A 22,298-nucleotide genomic window follows, 5' to 3' on the forward strand; every position below is an offset into this window, starting at 1 on the left:
TTTTTTTTTATGGGAGAGGAATAGGTACAGTGGAACTAATAGGTTTTTTTAGATAATATCATTTTTATAAATGAATGGTACGTGATGGATGTTTAATTATAATAATAAAGTTATAATAATTGTGTAGTTTATGGAAATTCTGGTCATATTTAGAGAAAATCTGGAAAGGATTTTTATGGAAATAAGGTGACTTGCATGATGCACATTTTTTTTATGGGAGGAATAGGTACGGTGGAACTAATAGTTTTTTAAGATAATATAATTTTTATAAATAAATGGCACGTGATGGATGTTTAATTATAATAATAAAGTTATAATAATTGTGTAGTCTATGGAAATTCTGGTCATATTTAGAGAAAATCAGGAAAGGATTTTTCTAAATCCAAGTTATAATTGTTAAACTTCAAAATTTTAGGTGTCCTAAACATTTTTGATGTCCTTGAATCCATTTCCACCATCAAAAACACAATTCAAACACTGCCTCTACAAGAATTTCTGATTTTTTTTTTGCGCGGATTCCGTCCACTTTTGGCTGTCAAGGCAATTCCTCCACCTTGTTAGACGACTCCTATAATAATAATTATAGTTGAATTAGTTTTATATTATTATTTTTGTTTTTGAGAGATAAGAATTTTAGAAAAATGTAATTTTTAACTTAATTTTTTTCTAAAGATAGAATTAACCTATAATAACATATTTTTTATGCTTTAAAAATATTCTAATATTTATATAAATTATTACAATTTATATTATTATAAATTGAATTTTTTATATTCATGATAAATATTATGTGATGGTATTGTAATATATAACAAATTATTGTAATTTTTATATTTATTAAATAAAATGTTTGGAAATATATAAATTATTACAATATCAATACTTTATATTATTATAATTGAATTCTTTATATTTATGACATATTGAATTCTATATATTCATGAAAGATATTATGTGATGATAGTGTAATATATAATAAATTATTGTAATTTTTGATGATGATGATGATGATGTTTAACGTCTGCTGAGACCAAACAATGGTCTATCGGACCTAAAGAAACAAATTATTTATTTTGATTTAAGATTTTATTCCTATGCTCAAAAAGCTTGGAGAGAAGCCTCCCGAGCTCACTATAATTTTGACATTGTAAAAGGCTAGGAAGGTCAGTATTGTAACAAAGATTGTGAAACTGAGATCTAATGTGATTGTACGCGGGGCACTCTAAGAGGAAGTGGTTTTCATCCTCGATGTTCCTATTCTCACATATATGGCAGATCCTTTCCATCCATGGCGTTTTTGGAACTGCCCAACGACCTGTTTCACTATGGAGCTCATGAGAATTCGTTCTAATCTTTGCTATATTAATTTTCTTCTTTGAGCTAGTTAAAATAGAGAGATACTTTTGGTCTTCTAGGGTGGGGTTGATGACCTTCTTATAATAACTTAATTTTCTTTTAGCCGCTAAATCTTTCTCACACCACATTTTTTCTTTGAACTTAGAAGTAACAATATCTTTAATGTTATTTATGTTTTGCAATGCATCATTTTCATTGATCTCCCAATAGTTTAACTAGGCCCTTGTGTCTTTATGCCACCCCCGATTGAGCCTTAGGTGGTTTTGGCTGGAATTTAAAGCTAGCTTAGGAAGTCTATGATCGTCTATGTTATTGAGTTTGTGCTTGTACAACAGAAACCTAAGCATAGCTAGGCTCTCAATAGGGGAAAGACCTGCTTCTATAAGGAGAATAGGATAGGGTGTATTACTTTTAATTTTCAGGTTATAAGTTATAAAACGCTTTTGGATTTGTTCAATCTTTCTCCATGATTCTCTGGAGATGCTGCAACCCCAAACCTCACAACCATATAAGATAACAAGAGTGACTAAAGTTTCAAAGAGGAACTTCTTTTTATCCCACATTACGAGGTTTGCTATTTTACAATTATCTTCAAGACCAAAATAAGCTTTCCACCCCCCATTAATCCTTTTCTCAATGCTATGGTTCCAGTTGAGCTTGTGATGAATATCAATTCCTAGGTACTTGTAAGAATACACTTCCTTCAAGTTATTATTGCCATACATAAAATTAGCGTAAGTGTCCTTCTTGGATTTGATAATCATAACTTTTGTTTTGTCAGTGTTAACAGTCATACCCATGGTAGAGCAGAAATCCTTAAGAAGCCTGAGTTGCTTATCAAGATCAGATGGGCACCTTGCCAAAAGAACAATATCGTCAGCATAAAGAAGGATGACGACTATCCCAGCTAAGATCGTGCCATCACATCTTGCTTCCTCTAAATAGCCTTCGAGCTTATCGATGTAAATGCCAAATAGGGTAGGGGAGAGGGGGCAACCTTGTTTAACTCCGATGTTACACTTAATATCTTTCGACCACCCCTCATTGCTCTTTAGCTTGGCAATTATATTCTAGTATAACCTTATAGCGGTAGCTCTCAACTCGAGAGGAACCTTTAGCTCTTCTAATCTATTCCAAAGGTTGTATCTAGGAACCGTATCGAAAGCCTTTCTAAAGTCCACAAAGCAACAAAATAAATTGGATTTATCATTACGACATTCCTCTGCAATGATCCTAAGTGTAACAAGGTGGTCTATTGTTGAGTGATGCCTTCTGAAACCTGCTTGGCCTTTAGCCTGCTTACCTTCACTTTCAAGCCATATGCTTAACTTCTTTTCCAAAATACTACCATATAACTTGGCTAAGAGAGGGCTGATCATAATTGTTCGATAATTAGAGGGGTTATTTGTATCCCCACTTTTAAAAATAGGGATAATCAGGCTCTCAGTCCAAGGTTTAGGGAACCCTTGCTTGACTACTTGATTGAAAAACTTGTGGATGTGGGCGATGAGGACATGACCTCCAATTTATATCTATATTATTTCAAAATTGTAATTTATAAAATATTAAATATATATAATAATTTTTTGGAAATAAATATTAATATTGATTTGAAAACAAGCTTATGATAATCAAAGAAAATTTTAGGGGCTAATGTTCGCCCAGTGGGCTAATTTTCCATGATTTTTCCACAAAAAAGATTCGCCAATTTCCAATTTTATAAAAGACGATTCGCCCAAATTTTAGAATATAAAATTATTTTACCTTAAAAATCGCCAACATTGTATAGAGGCTATATATAAAATCATTATAAATTTGAATAATTTTACAAATATATCAATAAACATTTTATAGTTTGCATATTAGGGATTAGTGAGATTCGCCAATGTTTTTAAACTTCAAGAAATTTTTCCATCCTTAAAATTTTCCTTGATGATAATTGTACTAATTTTTAATTTAATTATTTAATTATTATTATTATTATTATTTTTTTTTTTTTCAGCGTAAAGTTTTGAAAAATCAATTGATAACACATTTATGTGGGTTTGCATTTTATTGAATGTAAAATTCTTTAATTTTATGAGGAAAAGCTATATATGGTGGATAGATATTGTCTTTTTCATAAGTCAAATTAATATCTCCATGAAGGATGGAATTTAATAGTCAAATTGTTGTTCATGGTTTATTTTGGTCATCAAATGACAATTTTTTTTATTTAGCATGGGTTGTAAAACATGTTTTTTAAAGCTATAAAATAATATTCCTAAATATTTATTTATAATCTTAAAAAATATAAGATATTATTATAGATTTTGACTATGTATAATTAATTATATCTCCATTTTCTTTCTAATTTCTTGTTTTGATTTTACTTTTTTTCTTCTTCTAATTTTGGTTTCCACTCTCTATATGTACTTATATAAACTTCCATTTTCCCAAATCTTCATAGATATTATATTATAATTGTACCCTTTAATGATCTTACATTTCTATTCGAAATTATACTTATACTCTTTATTCATTTAAATACATTTGCTGAGATAAATTGATTTGTATTATTAATTCATATTAGGTTAATATAATTAATTTTAATCCACGAAATCTATTGATATTAGAATTATGAAACTAATTTTATTACATGATATTAGCATATAATTTATTTCAATGCACAGATAATCCATTAATAGAACTAAACTCGATTCACCAAATGACAGCGTAGGAGTTGGAGAGAAGAGACAGATATATAAAATATTGAAGTGTCAAATACGTTTAAAATGCCAAATGACAGCGATTTTGGCCGTCAAATTCCGCAGGCAAAGAATGATAATAAAATATTTAAAATACGTTTAAAATGCCAAATGACAGCGATTTTGGCCGTCAAATTCCGCAGGCAAAGAATGATAATAAAATATTTAATGACGTTTTCGAAATAAGTGGTAAAAAATACGGCTTCTAAACGCATATCACAAGAGCGGGTTATATAAATATTTAAACGTCAAATACGTTAAAAATGCCGTATAACCCGTCAAATTCCGCGGGCCAATACTGATATCTTATCTCTGTTCTGTAATTACTCTGGCTTTCATTGGTGACTGTGACTGGAGTTTATTGCTGGTCGAAGAGGGGTCGAGATAATCAAGTAGAGGGGTTGAGTTCATCTGAGTTATTTCGTGGGTGGGACCCCAAGTCATATTGTTGTTCTGGGCCGAGTTTATCCATATAAATCTGCTCGCGGGTACTCCTCTGTAGGACGAGTTATCTCTGCGTATCTGGACGTGTTCACTTCAGAAAAAGGACATATATACACTCCCTTACCAGGCCTATTATCTGCTGTGTTTATCAGCCCTCTTATACAGTGTATTCAGCGTGTCTTTTATTGCTGGCTGAGTGTGAAGATTTATTATTATTGGCTACACATATATGTATACGTCCTGGTCAGCGTATTACTGAAGTTGTGGTTGCTGAAGTGCAGTAACATAGGGCCTGTATAGGTTTTATTCATCGACTGCTAAATGAAACCAGGTTCCTCTTATCCTTCTTCTGTGTAATTTTTCAATGGTTCAGTCAATGAATGATCACGCCTCTTATGTTATTTGTCAAATTACTGATTCGATACTAGCGTCAATCTGTTGTTAAAAGAGTGTTTAGAAAGCCCTTTTTTTTATTTGTCAGCTGTTGGGGTATTATATGGGTACTTCTTGTTCACTGTTCATATACATTTAAACCCAAACATCAAAAGACATCTATAGTAGTACTAATCTGTTTGACGAAAATCTTCACTGATAAACTCATCAAAACTCAGAAAACACAGTGATATTTGGGGTGATTTCCAAGCTAGAGTCTTACATTAATGGTGCCTCCCCATGCAATGAGGGCGGCCAAGAAAAAATATAGGAAACCCTAAGTGCAAAACAAAAAGCCTAATCGCCAGAGCCAAATTTTGTAAACATATCGAAAGAAAGCTTTTTAAACAAATGATCCTTTCGATTGCAAGTCGCATCTTGCATCGCAAAAGCCACTTTTACTACTGGTATTGCAATGTTCATACGGCCGGGTCATCTTAGGAAGGTGAATGTTTCTTTGGTTTTAACAACAAAATTTCCCTTTTCTTGAGAATTTTGTTTTTGTGCGGCAAGTTTGAATGATGGGTTCTGTTCATGAATTTTAGTCGGTAGCTACAATTTTGTTTTTCATGCTGCATATTTGAATGCATGGGTTGTGTCCATGAATTTTAGGCAGTAGCTACGATTTTTTTTAGCTTTTTTTCATTCAATTGTGTTTAATTCAAAAATTTTATTATTTGTTGTTTAAATATTTGTTTTTTCTGTAGTCATCTAAGATATGATCCTTTTGCTTGCGAATTGCATCTTGCATTGCACAATCCTCTTTTACTACTGATTGGGAAAGGTTTAGACTTCATATGGTTGGTCTGCAAGGACTTGGAGTTAGGAAGGTGAATGTCTGTTTGCTTTTTAACAACACAAGTTTCCTTTTCTTGAGCATTTTGTTTTTATGCTGCATGTTTGAATGAATGGCTCCTGTTGATGAATGTTAGGTAGTAGCTACAAATTTGGATTTAGCTGTGCTTACTTTGGTGATTGGTTTGTTATTCAGCTTAATGGTAAACTCAAAACAACAAATTTTCTCAAAAGAGTCCAAAAAGTTATGTCGAGTCTGCACTTGTTCATTGAGACAAGTGGACAATGTTGAACACATTCACCCTAGCCAAATTACCAGCCAACACATAAGTAATTCATGTGCAGGGACTGGTTATGATGCAAGTAGTTTTCTGGTATAAGAATGTTCTGCATAAGGACTTGGGATTGATTTGGAGCTGCTAAATATCTCCTCTAGTCTGTTTTTGAGGCATGGGTGTTTTTCTTCGCTGAGCAAGCTCTGGTAGACTTTTGGGGCTTGTTTGGCTTTACTGGGTCCATGGACAAGGGTGTTTGGTTAGTTTGTGGAGGATTTCAGAATCAAAGTTGTATCAGGACTTTGGAGGTTAATGACCATATGGAGCACAAAGACAGGAGGTGTGAATTGATTTAGGTAAGGCATTTGAGATGACTTATGGGATTAGCAGATTGCCTATGAGAATCTAAATGCTCTTTTAAAACTGTCTTGGATATCATAGATGTTTAAAAGGATGGAGTTTAGATTGGCGGTACTCTGAAATTTTATACTCATTTGTGTAGCTTTTTCTCAAGATTACTAAAATTTAGGCTTTGGTATATAGGAAAGCAAGTTCCTCAAATTGTTTTATGCGTATTCTCTTTTTTCTGACCCACCAAATTGCAAGGTCAGATTTTTGTCACTGTAATGCCCAAACAGTGTCTAGTTCATTTTTGAACGAAGAAGATGAAACACTTGTAAATTACTTTAGAACAAGCGGAAAGTGAAATAATAGAATTGATAAAAAATATGTTGTTTTGTAAATGGAACAGTTTGACTCTCCAATGAACATACTCTGATCTGTATTCCCAAAGGAAGGACCCTTTTTCCGAACCTGTTATGCATATTGTAATTATGTGTTTTTGTTTGATGATTAGTACTACAATTAATTAAGAATATTTTTAAATTTGGATTTACATTCAAATATGGTTTTTATCTAACTGCTTGTCGGCTTTGATGATTAAGGCTCTAATAATTTCTGTGTTATCTCACCTACATTTATTTCCTCATTAGTGATTTCTAGCTGGCTTAAATATTCATGTTTTTCTAAATGTTCTGATGGCTGGACCATTTTATTGCAGATGGCAGTAGAAAATAGAAGAATTTTTGTAATTTTCTAGAGTGTGCTTGACAGTTTGCTGAAGAAAAAAGAGCTTGTTCCAACGATTATTTTGAGATAGCCAATCTTATCCAGCCATGGTGTCTGCCTGTATAAAGCTGTGCAAGCTATTCCCTATCGACATACAAGTTGGTCAAGGAAAGAGGTGATCAGTTTAAACCATTTTAGCTTGCATGATAAAGCCATTATTGCTTCCGCGATCACTCGAGGTTTCAGTTCAGGCACTGCTTCTTTTAGTCAACCTTAAAATGAAGTTTTTCTCAAAGTTTCTATTAATTTCTCCTCATGCAAAATGGACGAAACTTATGGCCAACTGTTTGACTCTCATGAATAACATTAAATCATAACTTTAGAAAATGATACATGGGCATAATCTACTATTTGATTCTCATGAATAACAATCATAATTTTAGAAACTGATACACGGACATAATATAAAGAATGTCTTAGATATTTGATAGATTGGACATGGTTAAAGATCCACACCTTACGCAATTCTTGAGATTATATGTGACAGTATTGTGGAAATGTGGGAGGAATGAGCATGAGAGAATAAAGGCAAGAGATAACGCGGAGAAATACAGGACAGATTTTGTTGTTCCAAGCTTATTTGACAGCAGTGGTTTCCATTTGCAATCCTGACAGATATCTGAACCCATGACCTGATTGTCAAAGATTAGAATTTCAAATTGACTTGGCTCAAAAGAGTTAACCATATGGATAGAGGAATAACAATAAAAGTACTTTGCACCTAATTTTGGTGGGCATATATATATATATATAGATTAGCGCTGATGGCTGTTTAGAAGTATTAGATGGCATTTGTAAATACTGTACATAATTTGGTGTGAGTTTTGTATTTATAAAATACAGGACAATAATTCGATTTATCCACCTTTGTTTATTTTTTGTCTTATTAGTGGTTATTTTGTGATGTAAATTCAAAGTCTAACAGGCCCCATCCTGACTTGTTTTTGATCCAAGTTCTCTTTTCCAGGGGGCCTGTGCTGTAGTGACCAGCCTGTGTTTGAAGCCTGGATTAGAGGTCTGGATAAGTTAACTGTAGCTTGTCTTTGCTGGATTAATGAGCCCAATTAGAGTTTAGTGGGGATATATATATATATAAATAATAGATGTGATATATATATATATATATATATATATAATAGATGTGACAAGATCCACACCTTATGTGGAAATGTGGGAGGAATGAACATGATAGAATAAAGGCAAGAGACAACGTGGAGAAATACAGGACAGTTTTTATTGTTCCAATCTTATTTGACAGCAGTGGTTTCCATTTGCAATCCTGATATATATCTGAACCCATGACCTGTTTGTCAAAGATTAGAATCTCAAATTGACTTAGGTCAAAATCGTTAACCATATGGATAGAGGAATAACAGTAAGAGTACTGTGCACCTAATTTTGGTGGGCACACATACACACACTGATATCTATATCTATATATATATTTCAAGTGCTGATGGCTATTTAGAAGTATTAGATGGCATTTGTAAATACTGTACATAATTTGGCGTGAGTTTTGTATTTAAAAAATACAGGACAATAATTCGATTTATCCACCTTTGTTTATTTCTTGTCTTATTAGTGGTTATTTTATGATGTAAATTTAAAACCCAACTGGCCCCATCCTGACTTATTTTTGATCCAAGTTCTCTTTTCCATGGGGGCCTGTGCTGTAGTGACCAGCCTGTTTTTGAAGCCTTGATTAGAAGTCTGTATAAGTTAACTGTAGCTTGTCTTTGCTGGATTAATGAGCCTAATTATAGTGGGTATATATATATATTAGATGTGACAAGATCCACACCTAATGCAATTCTTGAGATTAGATGTGACAGTATTGTGTAAATGTGGGAGGAGTGAACATGAGAGAATAAAGGCAAGAGATAACGTGGAGAAATACAGGACAGATTTTATTGTTCGAAGCTTATTTGACAGCAGTGGTTTCCATTTGCAATCCTGACAGATATCTGAGCCCATGACCTGATTGTCAAAGATTAGAATCTCAAATTGACTTGGGTCAAAAGAGTTAACCATATGGATAGAGGAACAACAGTAAGAGTACTTTGCACCTAATTTTGGCGGGCATATATATATATGTATAGTAGTGCTGATGGCTATTTAGAAGTATTAAATGACATTTGTAAATACTGTACATAATTTGGTGTGAGTTTTTATTTATAAAATACAGGACAATAATTCGATTTATCCACCTTTGTTTATTTTTTGTGTTATTAGTGGTTATTTTACGATGTAAATTGAAAATCCAACAGGTCCCATCCTGACTTATTTTTGATCCAAGTTCTCTTTTCCATGGGGGCCTGTGCTGTAATGATCAGCCTGTTTTTGAAGCCTGGATTATAGTTCTCTATAAGTTAATTGTAGCTTGTCTTTGCTGGATTAATGAGTCTAATTAGAGTCTATATATATATTACATGACATTTGTAAGTACTTTACACTACAGATTTTAATTTGCTTTGGTATTAAAAAATTACAGGAGAATGATTCAATTTAGGTGGTTTGTGCCTATATTTTTGTGTTCTTAGTGTTTATTTTATGATGTAATTCAAAATCTAAAAGGCCCCATCTTCACTTATTTTTGACCCCAGCTCTCTTTTGAATGGGAGACTGTAGTGTAGTGACCACCCTGTATTTGAAGCCTTTATATATATATATATATATATATATATATATATATTACATGACATTTGTAAGTACTGTACAGATTTTAATTTGCTTTTGTATTAAAATATTACAGGAGTGATTCAATTTAGCTGGTTTGTGCCTATATTTTTGTGTTCTTAGTGTTTATTTTATGACGTAATTCAAAATCTAAAAGTTCCCATCTTCACTTATTTTTGACCCCAGCTCTCTTTTGAACGGGAGACTGTAGTGTAGTGACCACCCTGTATTTGAAGCCTTTATATATATATATATATATATAATAGCTGATCGCTATTTGTAATACATGACATTTGTTAGTAATGTACAGATTTTAATTTGCTCTTGTATTAAAAAAATTACAGGGGAATGATTCAATTTAGCTGCCTTTGCCTATGTTTTCATGTACTTAGTGTTTATGTTATTATGCAATTCAAAATCTTACAGGCCCCAGCTTCACCTATTTTTGACCCAAGCTCTCTTTTGAATGGAAGACTGTGTTGTAGTGACCAACCTGTTTTTGAAGCCTAGTTCAGATGTGTGCATATGTTAACTGTAGCTTGCCTTTGCTGGATTTGATGAGCTTAAACTCTTATGAGCTTTTCTTATTTGTAGTTAATTTTGTTCTGTTATTTGTCCAGCAAGGAACAGTACAGTTTTGGAGAGGAATCATCTCAAAGTGGGGAGAAGTTGGTTAATATCCTATGTATCCCCAAGGATTGTGTTGGGTCCTTCGTTTTGGGGAACTAAAGAACTTAGATGACAACCTGGAAGGCTGATGACATTTTGTGGAGATAGCCGTTGGAAAGCTGTGAGGGAGACAGCTGGAAAGGAGGAAGGAACCCACTGAGAACTAATAGTTGCGGAGGAACAGCGGAAGTAGGCAGCCACAGCTGAGGGGAGAAGAATACTGACAACCGAGCAATAGAAGCAGCTGAATGAGGAAGAAGGCGGAGCCTCCAAGAGAGAACTGGCAGTCCAAGCAGGTGCAGAAATATAAAGAAGGACGAGTGGAACAAGAAAAAGAGGAGGAGAGTACTGAAATGCTGTTGCGGAGCTGTTCGAGCCGCACTGTGTCTGTTGTCTTGGTTAATGTGGTTATGTATTGATCTCTCATGGTAGTTTTGTGATGTTGATAAGAGGCTCTCGAGCCGGATGTAATACTATACTGCTGCATGGATTAATAGAAAAGGGAGTTTGTTGGGATATTTGTATAGTGTATGGATGGTTACATGGTTTCTTAAAATTTTTAATATGATCATATCTGTATTGTATTTATCCTCTGTATGTTCATGATCTGTTGCGATTAGATGTCTAATTGATATAGTTCGGGGCTCTTTGACTCCTGCATCCCTCATGTGACTCTAGCCTGATATCGGACTCCCACCCCCCATTTGACCAGGGTCACGACACGCCTCGGGTGAGACTTGTGAAAATGCTGGCGTTATGCTAGACTATAGCGGAGCTTTGCTGGTCCCTGTGCCTGGACCTGGGGTCTCAACCCTGTTAATATTTTTGCGCCAACAAATGGTTCCGTTGCCGGGACCTGAAATTTCAAAAAGGGGTTTGGAATATGGTATCGAGGATCTTTAAGAAGGAGTTGCAAGACTGGTGGCACGAACAAATGGAATGGTTCGTCTCTCAACAAGCTCAACTCCGTCGACAAGGTGTGGAGAAGTTGAAGGAAGAGATCCTATACGCGGAACTGACTAGCAATCAATACGAGATTTTCTGGTGCAAATTCTCAGAGGAGCTCTACAACTGGTTGCGGAGAGTGCAAGTAAAAGGAAAGACAAGCGGACAAAACCGATCTTGCCGTACCTAGACTCGAGCGGATTTTGTCGAGCTACATCGACTTGACACAGATTTGACGCGAGTTGTGGATTTCTGGGTGCAGACCACGTTGTAGGGAGTCATCAATCCTTTTCGAAAGCTGAGGCCATGTTCAAGGTAGGATTGAGAGGAAGACTGCTAAGGGAAATCCCGTTGTGGGTTAAGGCTCTAATGGTGGAGGAGAACTTGTTGGTGTTTCAGAACCCGAACATGGTAGCTTAACCGCCGAGTACTGGGGGAAGGACTTAAAGGGAGGGGTGCTACTAAGCGGGGAACTATGAGAATATCAAAGAAATGGATGTAGATGACCTTTGAAAGGCTAGGGATCTAAGGGCGCAGATAATTGAGAAATGGCGGGAGAGTGCTCTACCGGAAATTAATAGACGACAGAAGAGTTTACACCAAGCAGGAGCGGTGTTAGGAGGCTTAAAAGAGGAAGAAAGAGTGGAAGTTGGTCCATTGGGAAGAGCAGAGATGGTCGTAACGACTGTGTGGGTTAGGAGGGTGACAGGAACCCATCCCCGCCAGTGGAAATGGAAACGTTGGATGGAATGGGATACACAGGCTCCAAGGAAGGCCTGGATGATGACATGCACTTTGCCATGAGGAGATTATTTGCAGAAAATGATGCGTCCACTATAAGCAATGACTCGCCTCCCCATAGCTCAGGTAGGTAGATTCCCCAACCTTCCCTTGGTACTCTATCATAACCCTGATAAATTTTTGTTTAAGTTAATCAAAGTCATAAGAGTTCACAGTGTGCATGCTACCTACAAAGCTGGTGTTGGTGGTAGTAGAACTAGTAATAGTAGTGCTAACTTACAAGGATCATTGCAGCCTGGGTCGCAAGGATTTATACTCCTCTCACAAGTTCAGTCAAATATGGTGGGATCGTTCACCAAATATCCCGAGTTCTCTAGTAAAGGGAACGATGATGTAGAGTAGCATTGGTATATATGCGAAGCCATTTGGAGGGCCTGCCAGACACCTGATGCTGTAAAGTTAATTGAATTCCAAACCACTCTCAAAGAAAGAGTGTTCAGATTGTTCATTAAGTGGCTGGAATTGCACCAAAATCCAACGGTAGATGATGTCAAGCGGGAATTTGTGCAGGAATTTAAGCTTCCTCAGACCAACCAGCAGGGGTTGTCTGAGCTATGGGAAATCAAGCAGCGGGAAGGAGAAATTGCTTGGGAGCTAATGCAAAGATTCAAGGATGCGATTGGCAAGCTGAGCTATTCGATAGACCCAAATCATCAATGGGATTGGTTCATTAAAGCATTATTGCCACTTATTTGCACACCGTTGACTCAACAGAAAATTGATACGCTGCAAGACGCTTTGGAGTAGGTGACTTAGATTGAGGCTATGGCAGGATATCCACATGAGTATTGGGGGGGGGGGGGGGGGGTGCAACACCTCATGACCCGTCCATATTTGGTCTGCAACATCAAATTGCGAACTTGACAGAGAAGCTGAGGGATCTACAACCAGCACGGCCGACGCAACCGAATGTATGGTGTACTAATTGTCTGGTAGAGGGCCATCTTGCTACAGAGTGCCCAAGGTTGCAGGGCCCAACCACTACACCTACACTAGTGGGACCATTTGGATCTACCCCCACTGCAGAAGTTGCACAGATAGGGACGCAAGGATTATACACAAGTCGCAACCAATTTCATGCGTTTCCAAGTCAATAGAATTCAACACCGAGTACTGTGAGATATGCAGAGGATATGGGCATCTCCCTCGTCTCTGTCCAATACTATAGAAGTATTCCAATGTTCCAAACAACACCTTTTGCAAATTCTGTGCTTCACCAACTCATCATACTGATCAGTGTAGAGCACTGGATGCCCTACCTGATTGGTTGGACCGATTGGCCTACCGAATCAATGAGGCTCCTCGAGGACAAGGAGGAGGAGGAACAAGGGGAGGCAGGATATGAGGTAGAGGCCTGATTCGTTGTTATAACTGTGATCAGGAAGGGCACGTTGCTTGAGATTTCCCACTACCCAGAATACCAAGGTGCTTTGAGTGCAGGGTTAACATGCATGCAACAAAGGACTGCCCAGAGTTGATTGCTAGATGGGAAGAACGCAACCGCCAAAGGGGAGAAAACTTAATCAATGCGGAGCCAAGGCTGCGAGAGACAACTCCCCTCTCAAACATCAACATAGTCACTGAGGGAAAAAGACTGGAGTTGACATGGGAGCCACTGAACAACCCAGGATTATAAGACCGACTTCACCAAAGTGCTCGTCTGACCCTAAATAACAGAAGCGATACTACAAGGAAGCTGCAAAAACTTTTAACAATAAAAGATGTAAATTTTTTTAACAATAGAAGTTGCTTCTATTGCTCGGCTGTTAGTATTCTTCTCCGCTTGGCTATGGTTGTGTTCTTCCGCCATTCCTCCACAACTGTTAGTTCTCAGCGGGTTCCTTCCTCCTTTCTGGTTGTCTCCCTCACAACTTCCGAACAACTATCTCCGCAAAATGTCATCAACCTTCCAACTTGTCATCTAAGTTCTTTAGTTCCCCAAAACAAAGGAGCCAACAGGTCCCGACCACAGTTCATTGACTCGTCCTCGAGTCAATCTCTTGCCGACGTTGTTGATGCTACTGGTGCTGCTGATGCTTTTGGTGCTGTTGATGCTTCTAGTGCTCCTTCCTGCGTTGCTTCCCCTTGGCTGGTCCCTTCAAACGAAGGACCCAACTCAAGAACAGATTTGATGGCCGCCTTTCTGAACTAAGTGTAAGCGTTGAGTGCTTCCTGTCATGTGCCTATGAGAGTCGCTGTATCTGCTTGGTCTTGGCTGATTCATCTTCGATCCGCTGGATTTGGTTCTCGAGATCGTTCACCTGTGCTAGAATCTCCTTTCGCTGGCACTTGTCCCTGGTACCCCTGGCTTCATTGAGTAGGTGATTGACACAGGTGTGTAGAGGGTAGATAGGCTAGTTCTTCTTTGCTAGACAGCCAGACCAGTCGTGAACTTGCTGTAGAAGGGTGAGAGCTTCTTCCACGACATTGATGAGTGAATCTTTGAGGTTTGCTGCATTTGCTAGTTTCTGCTTGATCTCGGCTGCGTACTGGGTGGTAGGGCCTGGCAGTGCCCTTTGGGTGTCAACAAGGTTTCGCTTGAGCTCGCAATTTGTTGAGATCAGATCAGCACATGCTGCTTGAATGTGATCACAACATTCGACAAGGGTACAGGCAGAAAAATATTCCGGGGCATTAAGCACTACTTCTGAGATTGAGGGTCATAGTACTTGGAACTTTTCAATTATGTAATCAAGCTGACTCTGGAGATGTTTCTTTTCTTGGAGCAGGTGATCACGTTCTGTGGTGAGGGTAAGGATCTGCTGTTGTTGCTGCTCATGTTCGGTTGCTAGAACGTTGTGCAACACCTCTGCTCGGCGTGCAACTAGTTGAATAAAATTAAATAGTTGGGTTGAGGACCAGCGCTAGAGATCATCGTGGCTCATTGTTGATGGTTCGAGAAACCGACTTTGCAACCACTGCCCATGGGCGACAAACTTCTTAGAATGCCCCTAGGGTGATGTGGCCTGCTGCAAGGGTTCGACTGTCGGCAGATTGGTATGGATGGGAGCGGGGTGGGATGGTACTGAAGAAGGGGAATGAAAGGGCAACGATACTGTATGGACTGCAGCGGAAAGGGGAGGGGTAATTATCTGTCCCGTGACGGTGAGTGGACCCGACTCAAGCAATAAAGATAACATGGACATTGGAGCGGCTTCTGTGATAGTAACTGCAGTAATGGACTGGACAACGGAGTCAACCTCCATTTCCGTTTTTGTTCCTAGCAGTGTTTCGGAGGGTAAGGTGTTTGAGATGGTGGCAGATGTGGAGGTTGTATGAGGAGATGGATTGTGTGATCGGGGTGACGCAACGAAAGTGGAAGGTGGATGTTCTTCAAGAATGGGTGCCGCAGTATATGACTGGGGTTCTTCATCTGTAAGATCAACAATTTGGGTGGAGGTGGTCGTGTTCTTTCTCTTGGACCTGGTTGGAGATTTTGCAGGTTTCAGTCGTCGGGGTTTTGGGATTTCCGGTTTTGATTGGGAATGGTGGCCCACTATAGGGAGCGAAGCGACGAGGGGAGCACCAATCACAGAATCATACAACCTTGAACTTTGAAATTCAAAGAAAGTGGGGAACGAATCTACCGAGACTTTGATGCTCACCATGGTTTCCTGAATAGAGTGCGTTTGCGGCATCAAGGAGCCTTATACAATTGGAACCAGTCATCAAGAGGCTCAAAACATATCATTCGAAATGGGCAATGATATGCCTTAAATGTAGGGTTGATTTGTCAAATCAAAGCCAATACAAATAAAACAATTTTTCATGAATATAAATGCAACAATCGATGTTGTCTTTCAATGTTTAATTTTCGAGCTGCTTGACCACACACTTGGCGCAAATGTCTCTCCCAGTAGTGGCTGTGGCATTGTCACTCCAAACAAATATATATGCTTCCCCTCTCGAACTTCTCCGACGATCCTCGGCCAGGAACTGACCTCCGTGTGGAAAGCTTCTTCAGTCAATATGAACTTTTGGGCCCTCATTTGAAATGTGTCAGGATGGACACATTTCGGCCGTATCCAGGTATTGCCATGACTGATGCCGAACCATATTTCCAACGAGTAATCATCCAATAACATCTTTGGGATCCTTTCCATGGCCTTGACGAGCTCCAACATCTTCTTGTACCATCCAGTAAAGGAGGCCTCATTGATTTCTTTGCTGCTTGGGTCCCCCGAGGTTCACCAAGGTGTATACCAGAGGGCCAGTGGTTGGTCTTCCACAATTAGAGCCAATTATCGACCCTCTAGTGGGCACCATTTCCACATGGCTAGTGTAACAACAATATATCCATAAATGAAGTGAGTGGCTCTCTTATATACATCCTTGCAAGCCTCAAACAACTCTTGAAGTAGAAAACTGCACCAGTTCAACTGTGCGCCTTGTACACAGTTCTCCGCCACTGAAATAGTATCCAATGTGCACTCGTTCCTCGAGAAATGTCGCATGAGCTTCCCGACAATAATATAACATCCGAATTTGACATTGGGTGTGTTGATTGGTTCTATTAACACACCCTTGCCCCCTCTCTGGGTATTGTACTTGTTATAGTAGTTATCATTCGCCGTCTTCCTCATGTTGGAAATTGTTTGAAATGCAGTGGATATAGTGACCCCAACAACAGATAGGCCTGTGAGCCTCTAAAGGTCAACCACATGTATTGGATACTCCTTGTTGAGCCATAACAATCCTCCATGCATCCAGCTAATAAGAAGCTTTGTACACTGCATGGCGGCTCCCGTCGTCCCAAACACAGGAAGACTCCTCAGGTTCAGCAACGTTGACCTTTGAATTCCCCTAAAGTCCTCTGCAACTTGATGGATTGACTTCCATCAACCTTGACTACTGGTTCGGTGTAGACCTCTTGCTTAAGTGCTAGAAATTGAAAGGAGTCTGAGAGGTTGTTGTCAACAAGCACTACCTTATCATATTTTCCATAGAGAGGCTCTCTCTTCGTGATTCTTTCATCGAATTCGACCTCTGGGACAAAGATCACAACCTTCGTCATTGTTTTAGAACAACATTGATATACACAAAACATAGGGGGCTTGAACTTGGGCTTGAGACAATGGAAATTGGAAACAAACTCCAGATTTGGCAATTCTATCTCCTCAGCTCCGAGTTCTGAAAAACTTGTCGTTGCGATGCAGATCAAGTAGAAAAGATCGACATGACGTTTTTGACTAGACCGCTTAACTAATTACTATGACAACTTTCCCCACTGGGTCTTAATCGTGTTAACTGATGACGGTTGAGCTGGACTTGACTCAGATGATGCAAAACTTAAAAAGGAGCGTGTAGTTGATGGGTAATTATGGCGATGTGATGGGAGGCACTTAGGAGTTGATGATGGGTATTATGGGAAAGATTTAACACAAATTTAAACTGACACTGGGTATTGTTGCCTAATTATTACGAATACGACCCCTGACACATGTGGCTCCCCGACCACAAACAGTTGCGGTGGGGTGGAAATACCTCCGCAACTGGAAGAGACCTGACAAGAGATTTATTCTAGACTAACTTCAACTGAAATAGATGACCAACCAGTTTAACAGACACAACTAATACATGACAAAGAACTAATTGCCTCTACTTAATCCTACCTATGGCCTCCTTTTGGAGATGCATCAATTTGGAGTGGAATTGTTTGATCCCTGGAAGGGTTTCAAGCGTGCATCACTCACCCATCCTAGCAGTAAGACACCATCCAGTTGCGCAAGCTTGACAGCTCTTGATTCCTTCACTTCTGCAACAATAAAAGGTCCCAACCAATGCATCTGCAACTTTTCGGGAAACTTCAAGAATTTGCTATCATATAGTAGAACATGTCCTCCGGTCGTAAATGATTTTTTCTTAATATGCTTGTCGTGCCATGCCTTCTCCCTCTGCTTTTCGACCATTTGATGGAAATCTGCCATGAACCTAACCTCATCCAGTTCCCAAAGTTCCTCCAACTGCTTCAGAATTGATTCTTCCTCCATCATATGAGTGGCCTGCACAATGAAAAGGCTGGGAATAGTTAACTCGGTGGGTATTATAGCCTTTTGTCCATATACTAGTTGGAAAGGCATATGTTTGTGTAAGTGTTTAATAGTTATGTGATAGGCCTCTCTCTAAGATCTTGTTGAAAGCCTCCACTGAGGGCGATACAGGCTACTCCTATGGTGTTGTAGCATGAAGTTTTGGAGTAATGAGGCAACTGTTTCATTAATGAAATGGGTCCCCTGATCACTAGTGAGGCTTCGAGGGAACCCAAATCGGGTGATGATATTCTCAAAAATAAATCTGGCAGCGGTATTTGCAGTACAATCTTTAACTAGTGCGGCTCTTGCCCATCTGGTAAGGTACTCTGTGGCGGTGATGATATATCTGGTGTGGGAGTGGTGTGCCAATGGATTGATAGGTCTTATAAAGTCAATTGCCCATTTCTCAAAAACTTGCAGTGCTCGTATTGGTTGTAGAGGCAGTTCATCTCGGTGTGATGGCTTTCCAACCCTTTGGCAAACATCACACCTTTTGGCATATTCCTTTGCATCTCTGAAAACTCTGGGCCACCAGAGCCCCGCTTGCAATACTTTCCTTGTGGTGGCCTTCCCTCCAACATGACCTCTTGCAACCCTTGAATGACACTCCCACAATACATCCTGCCTCTCGTGGTCTAGGACACATCTGCACAATACTTGATCAAGGCCTAATTTGTACAGTTGCCTCGCAATCAACTGATAATCTGTAGCACGGACAACCATGTGTCTCCGTTGTGTTGTTGTGTATTCCTTCGGGCATTTACATGTAGCTAGAAAAACTGATAACTTGCAGCACGGACAACCATGTGTCTTCGTTGTGTTGTTGTGTATTCTTCTGGGCATTTACCTGTAGCTAGAAATGTTGCTATATCCTCCAAGTAGTATGGTACAACTTCAACTCGAAACAAATCGACGTCTGGCAACTGATCATTAATGGATCCTCCACTTTCACTTGACTCTAGCCGAGAGAGGTGATCGGGCCCCACATTCAGTCGGCCTGGCTTGACAATTACTTCAAATGTGAATTCTTGGAATAACAAAATCCATCTGCAAATCCTACCTTGAAAACACTACAATGAGTTCAAGGGTTTTTGCAAGGAGATAGGAATCAAGAAATAATAATAATAATTATTATCCAATTTTAAGGTCACGGCCAAGCTCGACACCACATTGGTGTATGAGATCCCCTTGTTTGCGGGACAAGGGACCCACTTCTGCGCAATGATTTGATTGCTAAGTCGATGAAGGCATACATACTCTACCCCCTCTCATTTTGAATCTGTGACCTTGTAGGAAGAAACACATGCTCTTAACCATTAGGCCCACTCAAGTTGTGTCCATAGTAGAATGTTGTGGCAGAGAGGAAGAACAGGGTTATAGTCGGAGAAACAAAGGCAATGATCCATGATTAGGATGCCTATGTTCTTGTGGGTGGAGGCTTGTAACACAACAATGTACCTACATAATATGATTCCTCACAAGGCAATGGAGGACAAGACTCTTGAGGAGGCATTTACAGGAGTGAGATCGATGGTGAGCCACCTTTGCATCTTCGGTAGCCTAGTGTATGTCCATATTCTATCAAGAAGAGGACTAAGCTAGAGCCCTCATCTGAGAGAGAGGTTTTTGTTGCATACAGTGAGATCTCAAAAGACTACAAGGTCTACACTTCAAGGCAAAGGAAGATAGTAGTTAGCTAAGATGTCAAGTTTGAGGAGGGTAGGACCTTTAGGAGTTTGCATGAGACCAATCCTCTAGTGTCAAAGGATTGGGAGAAAGAGGCTCCCAAGGTCAAGTAGGGACCAATAACACTAATGAGAGGGTCACAACCTTCTGATTAGGAGGAGCGAGATGTTTGTTTGAGCTCTACTAGGAGGAGGCCAAGATGCGCTGAGCGGACCTTGAGGGATGCAAAGGAACATGTAGAGGCTCCTAGTAGGACCTTTAGGGAAACTAGACCACCAACTAGATTTTCTAGTTATATTGCCTTGATGAGCACCATTAGTGAGTCCCAACCTTCTACCTTTGAGGAGGCAACAAACTAGTAGGTTTGGAGGGACACCATGGTTGAAGAGTATAGTTCTAGCATGAGAGATGATGTGTGGGAGATAGTACCAAGGCTTGAGGGGAAGTCAGTGGTTGCTTTTCGATGGATCTACAAGATAAAAAATGCAATAGATGGCAATGTCGAGAAGTACAAAGCAAGGTTCGTGGCGAGAGGGTTCTCCCAGGAGGGAGTGGATTATGAGGAGACATTTGCATCTATCACTAGATATACATTTATTAACACAGGTATATCTATTGCCTTAGAGATGGGGTGGAGGGTTCATCAAATGGATTTGAAGACTGCCTTCCTTAATGAGGCAATTGAGGAAGAGGTGCATAGTGAGCAGCCTCAGGCATTTGAGGTGCATGGGAGGGAGTCCCATGTATGTAGACTGAAGAAGGCCTTATACAGACTTAAGCAAGCACCTCACGCATGGTAATGTAGTATTGATGGTTACGTACTTGGATTGGGCTTCACCAAGAGTGAGGTGGACTCCAACTTGTACTATGTACCTGTTGATGGTGAGCCGTTTATCTTGGTATTGTATGTTGACGATCTCTTTTTGATAGGATTGGAGAGGCTCATAAAGATGTGCAAGGAGGACCTTGCTTCAAACTTCAAGATGAAGGATATTGGATTGATGCACTACTTTTGGAATTGGAGGTGTGGTAGCAACTAAGAGAGATTTTCCTAGGACAGAGCAAGTATGCAGTTGATATCTTGAAGAGATTCATGATGGAGGATTGCAGGACAATGTTCCCACCCATAATTACCAACTTGAGGAAGCTTACTGCTTTTAAGGGTGAGTTGGTGTATCCCACATTGTACAAGTAGTTGGTCGAGTCGTTGATGTATTTGGTTAATAGTAGGTCGAATATATGTTTTGCTATGAATACACACAACCAATTCATGATGGAATCGAGGTATTTGCGTAGTACAATGGACTTTGGACTGAGATATGTGAGTTGGTGGAGTGCAGTTGCAGGGCTATATAGATTCAGACTAGGCTGCGAGTGCAATGGATAAGAAGAGCACATTTGGATGTCGTTTTAGCTTGGGGTCAACATTGATCTTGTGTTTTAGTAAGAAGCAATACCTAATGGCACTTAGCTCAGTAGAGGTCAAGTACATGGCAATGAGTTTGGTGAGTTGTGAGGCGATATGGCTTTGCAAGATGCTCTTAGGTTTGTTTGGTCTTGGGATGGGGCCTACAATGATTCACTGTGACAATCAAAGCTGCATCAAGCTTTTGAAGAATCTAGTGTTTCATAATAGGTCTAAGTATATAGAGATCACGTACCATTTCACCAAAGATAGGGTCCAAGTAGGTGCTGTGAGATTGTAGTATGTTTCCATAGGGTAGCAGGTAGTATATGTTCTCAACAAGCCTCTGGTGAAGGGGAAATTAGTTTTCTATAGAGACAAGATTGGGGTTGTGAAGAATCCCTTCCTTGCTAGGAGGGAGTGTTGATTTTGTATCTTTAGAGGGTATTCTGCATAGTCTTGTGTCTAGCATGCAAGAGAAAAAGTCCTCTTTAGGTGGTTGTTCGAGAGGAGCAACTAATATGATCTCGTTCCTGTTTTTTTTAACTTAGGAAAGAGTACATTTTGATTAATTATTTAATTAATGTTGAATTTGCGATAATGTTTATCTAAGTATAAATATTAAATTATTTAAGTGGCTTAGATCTAATCTCCACCATTGATCTAACAATGCTGGGATTTAATCTTATTTGTCTATCACTTTGGAGATTATGGATTTGGCCCATGGAGAAATTATAAAGAGAACCTATGGAAAGCATGAAGATACATTGCTATTATTGAGAGAGGGAAAAGAAGGGAAAAGGATTGCAACAATGAAATTTCAGGAGCAAAATTTAGGGAGGCCGAGTCTAGGAGAGTGAGGCCGAAATATCTAGGGGCTGATTTTTCTCATGTGTGACAGGGGCAT

The 22,298-nt window shown here is 39.1% G+C and overlaps 1 long non-coding RNA gene across 2 annotated transcripts; it reads left to right on the top strand.

Moving 5' to 3' along the window:
- Positions 1-4,297: 4,297 nt before the first annotated feature.
- LOC149254139 (uncharacterized) lies at positions 4,298-10,614 on the top strand. 2 transcript variants are annotated; one of them, XR_016266263.1, is made up of 3 exons: positions 4,298-4,878; positions 7,110-7,292; positions 10,474-10,614. It is a non-coding gene; the product is annotated as an uncharacterized LOC149254139 (long non-coding RNA). The 2 variants fall into 2 exon arrangements; XR_016266264.1 differs by lacking the exon at positions 10,474-10,614 and adding an exon at positions 7,665-7,883.
- The last annotated feature ends 11,684 nt before the right edge of the window (positions 10,615-22,298 follow it).

Source organism: Pinus tabuliformis, chromosome 7, assembly GCF_031772625.1.
Source record: "Pinus tabuliformis cultivar Carrire ecotype Pingquan chromosome 7, CPIR1, whole genome shotgun sequence".
Lineage (NCBI taxonomy): Eukaryota > Viridiplantae > Streptophyta > Pinopsida > Pinales > Pinaceae > Pinus > Pinus tabuliformis.